The sequence below is a fragment of the Phasianus colchicus genome, chromosome Z, assembly GCF_987193195.1.
Source record: "Phasianus colchicus chromosome Z, bPhaCol1.hap1.1, whole genome shotgun sequence".
In the NCBI taxonomy this organism is placed as follows: domain Eukaryota; kingdom Metazoa; phylum Chordata; class Aves; order Galliformes; family Phasianidae; genus Phasianus; species Phasianus colchicus.
The window spans coordinates 30,239,825-30,250,458 of NC_143476.1; the positions used below are offsets into that span (position 1 = coordinate 30,239,825).

The 10,634-nt window shown below is 37.7% G+C and overlaps 1 long non-coding RNA gene across 1 annotated transcript; it reads left to right on the forward strand.

The window, feature by feature from the left end:
• The first annotated feature begins 4,516 nt into the window (after positions 1-4,516).
• On the forward strand, positions 4,517-9,971 carry LOC149912771 (uncharacterized). The gene is made up of 3 exons (XR_016461844.1): positions 4,517-4,774; positions 5,296-5,439; positions 7,794-9,971. It is a non-coding gene; the product is annotated as an uncharacterized LOC149912771 (long non-coding RNA).
• The last annotated feature ends 663 nt before the right edge of the window (positions 9,972-10,634 follow it).

Here is a 10,634-nt window from a genome sequence, read left to right on the forward strand (position 1 = left end):
CTGTCAGCAGAAGGCATTTGCTTGACCTGTTTGGATCATAATCTTCCTTTTTCAGCCATGTGATCCATCAACCAAACATCTCTGCATGCTGAAAAAGAGTTTTTTGGAGGTAGAAGAAGAAAAGAATCTTTTATAGAAAGTAAAAAATGACTAGAATGCTAACTAAATTAGGAAAAATTGTTAATTTCTTTTATAACTTCATCTGCAACAATTTAGATATCTGTCATGATATTTCTGGGACAGAGAAGGAATAATGAGAATAAAAAATCAGAAATCTTGCAAAAATTATGTCCTGAACCTCTCTAGGTTTAAATACCAAGACAGGTGACTTCTAGGAGGTTCTTCAGTGTTTTTTATTTGTTGGATGAATACTAACAAACAAGTCCTATTTTAGCTCTGCTGATGTCAAGTCACGGCCATGCAGTTCTTCACTGTGCATGTGAATGGCTGAGATGTAAAACATATACACAGTCTACTCCTGTACTCTGTGGAAGCTTCAACAAGCACAAAAGAGAGCCACATCTATGCTCCCTTCTGCCTAGTTTTTTTTTTTTTTTTTTTTCCTGCCGTTGTGTACAGCTAATCCAGGTTGGGTAGGATGTGCCTTCTCATAATGGATCTTCTGTGGCTTCCTCCAGACTCTTGGGAGAGATGTGCTTGGCAAAAATAACCCTGATAACAACTTTGTGCTGAGGAAGGGCTCTCACCACCAGATAATTGAATAAAGGGTTTAAATATCTTGAAATGTAAGGAAAATAAATCCTGCTGGCTATTCAGGAGTAAAATCAGAATATTTCAGGTGAAAGATTCCCAAGCACTGCTGTATCCTTGTGAAAGATACTGGAACACCAGGAAAAGAGTTTTAGACAGAAAGTTGTCCCTTCCGAATTCCCAATTCTTTTTTTGTGTGCTTTTTATTTCTCATTCATTGGATCCTAAACCTCCTTATCTGCTTATCCTTATAATATCCAAAATGTGGAATATGAGCTCAGATGAATAATTTGAGGCCAGAAATTGTATATTGCAATAGTTAGCACTGATACATTTGCTTTTTGGAGGTAGAGGGAGAAGATATCTTTTTGGTTGTTCTAAAAAAAAAAAAAAAAAAAAAAAAAAGTCTTAAATCACATAGCCACTTCTTGAAAGCAGCTGAACCAAATCTTGTGAAATTCTCAGCTCTTGGCAGTTATATTAGGTTCTGAGTTTTGATACAAAAGGTCTTCTGTCAACAAATTTATCACATCCATCACAGATTGTATCCAGGGGATTAAAACTTTGAAATAAAAGTTTTCCCACCCTCTGGCCTTGTTCTGTGCAAAGACACATTCTTGTGCCTTTTTAGGAATACAAATAAGATCAAGATAAGCAATAGGAGGCGAAGACACAATGAAGCTTTTTTACGTGAGATAAAAATCTGATCTCAGCTTTCAGCCTGGCAGTTACTAGAACTAAGGTGGAAAACTTCCCACCTTTAGTACTGAAAAAAATGGCTGGGGTAGCTATACAGCTATAAAACTTCTATGGAAATTATAAATAATATAGGGCAAACTCAGGTTTCAAATGCTTGTAAGTTTGAGCAGGTGCTGATTAGTACTGGTATCCTAGATACAGGATTTTAAATTCTCCCTTATAATCCCATTTTTAAAATAAAATTATATTGTCACGGAAAACAAATACTGATGTTCAGGCCTAGTGATTCAGATGAATTGTCTGTCCACATGGTGAGCATGGGGTACTGGCTATCTATGTTCTTGTATGTCTGATAATTTGCTTTTCAGGGCAGAAATAGAAGTGGTGAGAGAACAAGCCAACTGGTTCTCACTGGGGACCTGTTCCAAAGCAGCTTTCTGAGAGTTCTGCAAAAGGAAGAAGGAAGTACAGAGGCACTTGGAAGAGTATAAAGAAAAAAATCTTACTCTCCCTGCTCATGTAATAATTATATGAAAACTAATAAACATCAAAATTATTTGCAAAAATATACCCATTTATGGTTAGACTACAGCAGTCTCCCACCACAAACTGAAGTTCACACTTGACGGAAGCTCAGAGCTCAGTTGCCTGTCTTGGCTAATGTCAGTTATTGCTGCTCCACTGTTATAGTGCCATTTCTCCCTTTCTCTTGGAAACTTCGCATCCCATAAGAAGTGCCTTGGAAAGCAGCTAGGTGTGTAATTATGATACTTAATGAGTGCTCTTATTTCCTCCTGACTTGTTCTGACCTTCCTGTTTTTTTAACAGCACAGGAAGGCTGATGCAATGCCTTAGGAGAGATGGGTGGCCATCAGAACCTTCGGACTTTCCAAATGAAAGTGAAGATTCTCCCTGATACCTCAGAACACTTTCCCTATGGGGAATAAAACAAAATCCTCAACAATGAATGATTTATTTATAACATAGCATTCACAAATACAGGAGAAAAAGACACCTTGAGATTATCAAATGAACTGTAAATCTTAGGATTCACTGGAATACAGTGCTGTGCTTCTAAGTCTTCTGCATTAGTGACTACCATCAAGACAGCTCTTTGTTATATCTGGAGCTGCAAGCCAGGAGCAGGACTTCAATTACACAGTGTTTTCAGAGAAGCTGGAACATAAGTCAGTAACTATCTCTGTGTAGGTGATTTCTCTGAAAGAGCATGCATGAAATGACCTGTTTTCCAACAAAACCTCAGGAGTGGCAAGGTTGTATTGTTCACCATAGTCAGTTCAATAGGTGAGTATCTTGGTTTTGTGACTTTTGCCATCAGTATTCCACATCATAACATCATGTAAAGCTCAGGGAATTAAAGAGTTAATACTCCAGTTCCATGGACTGGCAGCTTTCTGGATACCTAGCTTTTAGAAGAGAAGAACTGCATACTCCAGAGGAGGTTGCATTCCAAGGGGAAGATGAGACCTGCAAGTCAGGACTCGCTCTTTCTCACTGCCTGGCAGTGAGTGGATGTGCTCTCCAGCTGTTTCGCCTTCAGTTCAGAGTGAGGCCTTCAGTTTTGGGCACTCTTTCTCATTTTATTTGATTTATTAGGCTCAGTTCCAATTATATACTGCATTATATTGTGCCATCTTGCATTCCAGTAACATATTTAGTTAATTAACTTTCCTCCTCAGATCGTTGCTGCTGTTCTGTTTGCAGGCCCATCTCCCATTTCCCTCCCCTCTTCCTTTCCCTTTCCCTTTCCCTGGGTCCCCTGCCCCATTAGTTACAGAACTGGGCCAAAATGTAAATCATTGACACCCTCCCCCTCCACCCCAGCTCCCCTTTTTCAGATCTGTGAGCCTGTGGGCCTGCTGTCCCCTGTCACGGACACAGACAGATCTAGATAAACCTGTGACCATGAGGAAGTAATCATTTCAGTATTCCTAGTCAGATTTCAGTGAACAGATTTCAGTAACCAGAAACCTACCTATTTAAAAATCCATTTATTTCATTCCCATCTGGTAACAGGCTTCTGAAGGAAACTTGTGTATCAAGGATGTAGTAAATAAACAGAGGCAAGTTCCTGCTGAAAGCCACCAGTAAAGTATGTTCAAGTCTAGCATGCTACAGGAGCACAGCACAGTTTAACAAAGGTGGAGCATAGTGCTAATTCTTGGATCCATGAAGAAAAAACAACAATTTTTGTCTATTTTACCACCACTACGAAGTTATTTCTAAACTCGGTCTGCTAGGGGAGAGATTTACACTATGAACTCTGCTACCTTGTACCAAACAATACATAGAGACCTCCCCTTTCTCAACCTTTGTCAGGTAGCTCCCAGATCCAACAGAAAAGTGCATTTGTAAATGCTGACAGGAAAACTGTTCTTGAGAGGATATTCTATATTCGGTCTGATGACTGAATGCTTATCAAGGAACCACTGCAGCAGCAGAAACTGCAGATTTGTGCTTATCTTATAGGCTGTGAGTATTTCACTTTTTTTGGAAATGTACTGTAAAGTTCATAGAGAAGTGGGGAGATTTCAGCAAGTCTTTATGAAAAAACTGCACCAACATGAAGATTGCTATGCCTCTAGCTTCCTGCATAGTTATTTGCAATTTCTTAAGCTGCCCCTTTTATGTATAGTTCAAAACTACATGCAGTTTTAGTGAAGAATACAATCTAACTCAACCATTTCCTGGCACCAGAGGAAGTTCACAGTTAATGTTGGAAACTATTTCTGCTATGATCTTTTTTTCTTCTATTTGCTTCTATTTTAATCCCATGTTTTTAACCCATAAGAGTTTCATATTTTAGTATTCACTTTCTTAAAAAAAATTGAAAATCTCTAGAAGACCAAATGTCAAATCCATGTACCAAATCTGCTATAGTGCTATTTGAACTATATGGAGATAATATTAAGAGTGACATAAGACAGTGATGGACAGAGGCTGGTATGAAATCTTCCCTACATATCTGAAGAGCCACAGGGAGAACCATGGGAAATGTGAATGATGTATCATAGAATAATAGAATAATAGAATAATAGAGTCATAGAAACAGAATAAATTAGAATTAGAATGAACTTAAAGGTCACCTAGTTCCACCTCTCAGCCATGGGCAGGCAACATTCCTGCTAGACTTGGCCTTGAACACCACCAAGGCTAGAACATCCACAACTTCTCTTGTGTAGATAAGGAAGCATAGAGAGAACAGGCAGTGTGGTCATACTGAGTCTCTTCAGTTATTTGGCAGCAAAGTTATTTGCCAGCAAAGCTGAGTAAGCATAGTGATGGAGCACGGCAGTGTATGTGTGCCATGTAGAGCCCTGCTGTTGCAAGGGGCAACTTGGAAGTAAGCAACCAGCTTAAATGCTATCTCCGTAAAAGCAGTCTCCTTTGGGAAAAAAAAAGGCAGCAAAATAATTAACAACAGCAACTCATAAGAGTATAACTGAAATAATTCATATGCTTCTTAGCACTCTTTGTCCTCAAATATTTCAAGAATATTAATTCCCAAACAAATTTAACTGCAAAGTCAAAAACCATTACTGAACTGGGTAAACACGTGGAAGGAGCATTGCTCAACAGTCAGAATCTGAAGTAAGGTTAGACGTTAAGGCTTAGTAACTTAGCAAAGATTTAACATCTTTTTCAGATATTGGTTTCCTCTTTTTTTTTCTTTCCTGGTGATCTGTAGGTCACTGTACTTTCTCAAGTCAAAGTTTATGGCCCTGAGGTTAAAAATTTAGCTTTCTAAGAAATCTTAACTACGGACACACTGTTGCCTATACATTTTCCATGATTGTTTAGAATTGTAACAACATGAATATTCTGAGTATGAAGACACATTTTTTATTATGCTTTGCAAAACAGATAATTACTACCATACTTAGGAATGAAAGGCAAAGGAACAGCTATTAATGGTGTAAAGATTTACAGCCCAGCTTTGCTTCCAGACAAGAAGACTCCAAAGTCATATGACTATTCATTAAAACATGCAAGTTCATTAAAGACATGGTAAGATTTTTAAAACTCTTATTGAAAGTCAACAACTCCAGAAGTCCAAATTTCAATGGGAATTAGGTATATAATATTCTTAAGTACTTTGAGAAATCCCAAAAGACCCATATAGAAAAGAGGAATATTTTAGACAAATAAGTACAGTTAACAAAAACCCATGATGTTTAATGTTACTGTAGGCTTTCTTCTTTAACACAAGAACTCTTTGAACCCCAATATTTTGATGCTGGCACACCTTATGAGATGCCCTGGATTGAGAACCTACCTTGGATCTACCATGAGTCTCAGAAATTGAAGAGTCTTTGTAGACAGATGCTGAGTATTTTGCAATAAAGAGCCTTTGGGGAGAAAAAAAAAAAAAAAAAAAAAAAAAGTGTGAGAGAACAGACTAAAATACTAACCCTAAACCCAAAAACAGACCTGTCTTTTCTATTGATACCTTACTTTTTGCTTCTGTTATGTAGAGACGTTTCTGAGCAAGAGAACTTTAAGGGCTTACACATATATATATGGTGAAGGAACCGGGGATTTGAACCCCATCAAGATGAAGAAAACATTAATAGTGTGATTTCTTCACATACAACTGAGTTTCTCACAACCAGAATCTAGTCTGAGAAGAAGTCAACACCACACGAGTCAAGAATCTACATCCCTGTCTATTGTTTTGTTGTGACAAAACATCTGTGTACCTGATTTTGGAGTTGATATGATATTATCTGCAAAGTACTTTGCTCTACAGCAGTTACAGAGCAACTTAGAGCTAGTTCAGGACATTTTGTAGTGCATTCTATTATAGAATCTGAACATAAACTTCCCAGTATAAGTGTCATTGACTATATTATCAATTGTCTCAAGTATTTTAGTTAGATGTTGCTTCAGGAGGTTACCAAAGATATGTCACCAAAAAAAAAAAAAAAAAAAAAAAAAACTTCCCAAAACATTAATGTGTGTTTGCATTTGTACTGTTTTTATATTAAGAGACATAGAGGTAGGTTGGTTCCAAATCAGAAAGCACTTACATTATCTTAAAATATCTTCATGGATCTCATGCAAACTTGATTTCAGAAGAGCGATCTGTTTTTATTTATATATGTATATTTTTTGACACAACTTATGTCCCCCTGGTTACAAGTCTATTACTGAAGAACTAATCCATGGTGTACCATAATTTCAAATCCAGTGGTTTGGGAGCATTCCTTGGGGCTTCTGCTGGGCTCTCATCTTTGATGTTCTGTCATTTTTCCCCTCTTATTTTACATATGTGCTAGAAAAGAACTAGTTAGTCCAACACATTTATGTCATTATCAGAGGGTTTGTTTTTTTTTACGATGAGCGATATCATGTAATTTAATTGCTGGATTTCATAAGTAGGGTTAGTGATCTTTCCCTACTCCAGATCAGTAGAGATACCACAAGGATTCCTATCATATGGTGCACTTAATTATGATAAATAAGCATGGATAAATTAAGCCTATAAAAGGCCCAGATGGATATTATATTTGCATCGTGAATGCATGCTATGATGAAAATATGGCAGTTGGAGGCCCCCTTTGAAGCAGAGCTCTGGATCCACACTTAATCTGTATTGTAAAAAAGATGTGAACAGTAAATTCAGCAGTTCATGACAAGCATATTGGAAGATTTTGGCTTCAACACAGAGCCTCATTTTAGTTTGTATAGCAGAGAATGGGGGTATAAAGCTCAGGCATGAGAGGTCTGATTGGTTAAGCTGCCGTGCAGTTTTTTGCTCAGTTGCAATTGAGACTTAGGGCTGAATAAAGCCAGATGAACTGGTGATGTTCCAAACTTCCAGCATCCTACCTGATTTACAAGTGTATTTGTATTTAGACCAATTATGGACTGCAGCCTCTATAATTGTTTTGCAAGGTCAGGAAAGATGTGGTTCGTGTTAACAATATGACTTTACTGGGAAAGAGGTGGTTTCGCTCACTTCTCTCATGAATAAATTATATTTTTTAAAAATTCATAGGAGACAACAAAATCATTGGAAAAATAGCTCTTGCATTTAGAAAGATAGCTTACTATTGGGAACTGAACATTACAGAACTTCTCTAAATGAAGTATAAAAATTCTTTTTTTTTGCATCATTTTTATTTATAGAGAAAAGCCAAAATAGTAAGAGGTCATATTAAGCACTTACACAGCGAATCTGAGATAACAGAAGTTAATTCCATGTGCATGTAAGCCAACAGTGTCCACTGTTAGGGAAAGAAATTAGAATTGAATGGGACAAGTATCTGTGATATATGTGTTATAAAAAATAAAATTATTTATTTCCTGACATATTCAGTTCACCTTGTAATACTGTGACATTGCAATCCTGAAAACAGGAGCCCGCGAGAAAAGGTGCTATGCTGGATCTTGGCATCACAAACCAGAAGGGGCTGGTGAATAGTATGAAGTTCAAGGACAACCTTGGCTGCAGTGACCATGAGATGCCAGAGATTGAGTTTCTCGGGGTGTCAAAGAGGGGATGCAGCAAGCTTACTGCTCTGGACTTCTAGAGAGTAGACTTCCACCTCTTCAGGGAACTGCTTGGCAGGATGACATGGAGGAAAGAGGGGCCCAAGAAAGCTGGCAGTCTGATCAAGTTCCCACTGATTAGAAAAGGGGAAACATAACCCCCAAATTCAAGAAGGGGGGAAAAAAGATTCTGTGAACTACAGGCTAGTCAATCTCACCTGTGTGCCTGGCAAGGTCATGGAGCAGATCCTCCTGAAGATCCTACTAAGACAACGTGGAAAAAGACACATGGAAAATAAAGATGAAGTGATTGGTGGTAGCTTCACTGAGGGTAAGTCATGTCTGCAAAACTTGGTGTCCTTTTCTGTTGGAGTTACAGTATCAGAGGATAAAGGAAAAGCATACATCATCAATCTGGACTTGTGCAAAGCATTTGACACTGTCTTGCATGACATTCTGGTCACCAAATTGAAGAAGAATGGATTTGATGAATGGACCACTCAATAGATAAGGAACTGGCTGGAAGTTTGCACTCAGAAAGTTGTGATCAATGGCTCAGTGTCCAGGAGGGGATTTGTGATGAGTGACATTCCTCAGGGATCAGTGCTGGGAATGGTATTATTTAACATCTTTGCAGGCTACATATTAGGTGAAGGGTAAAGCTCCATTCTGTAAAACATTCCTCAGACTAGGTAGAAGGTGTCAAGAGTTCAAAAGTTAGGGGCTATATGTCCCTGTATGAAACACACACATTAAAAATGTATATTCAAGTTCTTTCCCTGGCTTATATTCAAAGTGTTTATATCAAACTGGACAGATACAGAAGAGAATGAGAAAATAATCCTGTAAATAACCAAAAACCTGATATTTCAATCAATGTTCTTTGGAATTTTTGTATGGAAATTTTAAATCATACTTCTCTATTGTGCCTTTATTTGTTTGTTTGTTTGTTTGTTTGTTTGTTTGTTTTCTGAGGAAGAGAGAATCAAGTGCAAAGTATGTAACACTTCATGTGTATGTTCCCATTATATCCTTGCCTCCAAATTGGAGAGGCATGAATTTGGTGGATTGGAAACTCAATGGATAAGGAACTGTCTGGATGATCTCACTCAGTGATTTTTGGTGAATGACTTAATGTCTAACAAGAGAGTGGTGAAGAGTTCTGTTCCTCATGAATCTATATTGGGACTGGATGCCCCGGAGGTTCAAGGTTAGATTGGATGGGTCCCTGGTCTAGTGGAAGGTATCCCTGTCCAAGGCAGGGTCCAGAGCTGCACAGTCCCTTTCAACCCAAATCATTCTGTAATTCTATGATCTTGGCATTGGAGTCCAACAGTACTGGTGAATAATAAACAAAGGTAGAACCCTGTTGCCCTCCAGTCCACTCTCAGCACTTCCCCACAACAACTGACTATTTGGACCTGATCCTGGGCAACCTGCTATGGATATCTCTGCTTAAGCAGAGGGTTGGACAAGATGACCTCTACCATTCTGTTATTCTGTGATTCTGTGAATTAAGAGTATTTTCAGCTTAAGATGCTGGGTTGTTTGTTTCATTTTTAAACTTTTTCTCATGTGTCTTACAGGGCATCTGGGAGCCCAGCTGGCTACTGTGAAATCTATGAGGTGATAAGTTTGCAAGACTTAGAGGCTTTCAACATTTAAGTCCTTCTTTTTTGCAAGTCTAACCTTGAGTATTTGTGAAGATCAGTTTCTGTGCTTCTAGAAGCTATTCCGAAATTAATTTTTATCCTAACAGAAAACATATGTGGATGGCTTGTTTTCTTTCATCCATTTTTTGTCTCTCTGAGCTCTTAATTTTCTCTACAGTCTTCTGAACTTAAAGAAAGGAGATAGGTGGCTTACCACTCATTTTTCTCAGGAACGTATTTCATTAGTCATTTTATTTAGCATTACCTACAGTTTTATCTAGATTTAAAGGCATAGTTGTCTGAACTGTGCAGTGGTCTTCTTAAGGAATGTAGCAGAGATACATAACACCTTTACAGATACACTTAATCTTTGCCACCTGTTGTTTTATTGGCTTCCTGTTACTGACATATATATATATTTATTTATTTTTCATGAGACTCTTCTTAATTAGGTGCTTCTGCAGGTTCAAACCAACTTAATACAAGAATTAAGATGCAATGTGGGTTTATCAGCAAATTTCCTATTTAACTGAACAGTGCAAAAATTATTTTAGTTGTGGCAGTGATCTTTTGTGCTTAACTGAAATTTAGAGGCAAGAACTGAATATGGCATTTACCATGTCTTTGTCTGTGAACATACCCATTGCTGGTGAGAAATTTGGGCAGGCACATGCAAGGGCAAATAGAAGAACACGGAGAGATTTTACACATTTTTTAAAAACCGTGAAAGTATATTTTGACGTTTACTACAGTCAAGCAGTGTTAATTGGTTCACTTTCAGAAATAAACTATATTTGGCTGTACCTGAATTTTTCATGAATTGTTAGTGTATTTTGTCAAGCTGTTGACAGAGTATTGCTTCCATTAGTTTTGTGCCTGCTCTGCAAAACAAGGTAAATAATTGATTTTTTTCTTCTTACACACAAGAATGGTTGTACAATCCTAAACATGAACAAGGAAACAAACAAACAAGTTTTAAGAATTTGTATTACCTAAGAAAGAAATACAAATACCTGCCTGTAGCTCCTGTTAATACTCAAGGAATGTCTCCTAATA